We start from the raw sequence: 1,579 nt of genomic DNA, 5'->3' as shown, positions 1-1,579 counted from the left end.
TATTGTGTTTCCTCCAACATTCTTATTAACCTAAAGACCACGTGGTGGTGGTGGTTTATCTGCCAAGTCCTGTCGGACCCTTGTGGACCCCATGGACTGTAGGCCACCAGGCAAGAGTATTGGAATGGGTTGCCACTGCCTTCTCCAGGGGATCTTCCCCACCCAGGGATGGAACCCAGGTCTCCTGCTTTGCAGGTGGATTCTTTACTGACTGAGCCACCAGGGAAGCCCTAACCTAAAGACCCTGCTGCGTTGCTTCAGTCACGTCCGACTCTGTGCGACCCCATAGACAGCAGCCCACCAGGCTCCGCCATCCTTGGGATTCTCCAGGCAAGAACACTGGAGTGGGTCGCCATTTCCTCCCCCAATGCATGAAAGGGAAAAGTGAAAGTGAAGTCACTCAGTCGTGTCCGACTCTTCGCGACCCCATGGACTGCAGCCTACCAGGCTCCTCCATCCATGGGATTTTCCAGGCAAGAGTACTGGAGTGGGTTGCCATTGCCTTCTCCAATAGTGGTATAAAAATAAACATCAGGATTTCCCTGGTGGTCCAGTGGTTAAGAATTCACCTTCCAATGCAGGGGACACAGGTTGGATACCTGGTCTCTAAACTAAGATCCCACATGCCTCTGGGCAACTAAGCCAAACTACAGAGCCTGTGCCCCACAGCTAGAGAGCTTGCCTGCTGCAACCAGAGAAAAGCCATACACCCTGATTCCGCCTTCCGTGACAAAGACCTGACAGAGCCAGATAAATGAACGCTTAAAAAAAGAAAAAGGCTTTTTTGTTGTTGTTGAAGGGTTAAAAAAGGCTTTTTTTGTTGTTGTTAAAGGGTCCAGTGGTTAAGGATCCACCTGCCAGTGCAGGGGACATGGACTTGATCCCTGGTCTGGGAGGATCCCCACGCAGCTGAGCCCTCAGCCGCCATTACTGAAGTCCGTACTCTGCAACAACAGAAGCCGCTGCAATGAGAGGCCCACACGCCGCGACTAGAGAGCAGCTCCCACTTGCCACAACTAGAGAACACCCGTGTACAGCGACAGAGAGCTGGTGCGGCCAAAAGTAAAAGCACCCAGGAGGGCTCACCCTGGGGATGAATACAGGTTCCGTTATTCCGTCCTCCTGGACAGTGGCTTCAGGAACCCGCCGATCAGAGCCTGGGTCCTGGCTGCCACATCCCGGTCAGGTCATGGGCAAGCTCCTCAACCTCTCAGAACCTTCTGTGGGTTCACTCTTCTGTGGTGGTTTAGTCACTAAGTCACGTCCAATTCTTGCAACCGCATGGACTGTAGCCCGCCAGGCTCCTCTGTCCATGGGATTCTCCAGGCAAGAACACTGGAGCGGGTTGCCACTGCCTTCTCCCACTTCTCTGTAGCTCGAGGTGAACAGCTTTTGGTAGTCTTACAGGGCTCAAATGATCTCATCCACTTGAAAACACCTGCCCAGGGCCTGGCTGTTGACAGCTTCTGAATGTGTCCTTCCTCTCCGCCGCCCGGCAGAGCCGCGCTGGCCCCTGCAGAGTGAGTTGCCTTGTAGCTCTGTCTACGGAGCTTCCAAGCGAGAGCAAGTGCGTGAAACT

This window comes from Ovis canadensis, chromosome 6, assembly GCF_042477335.2.
Source record: "Ovis canadensis isolate MfBH-ARS-UI-01 breed Bighorn chromosome 6, ARS-UI_OviCan_v2, whole genome shotgun sequence".
NCBI lineage: Eukaryota > Metazoa > Chordata > Mammalia > Artiodactyla > Bovidae > Ovis > Ovis canadensis.
Note: the sequence above shows the minus strand (reverse complement) of the source record.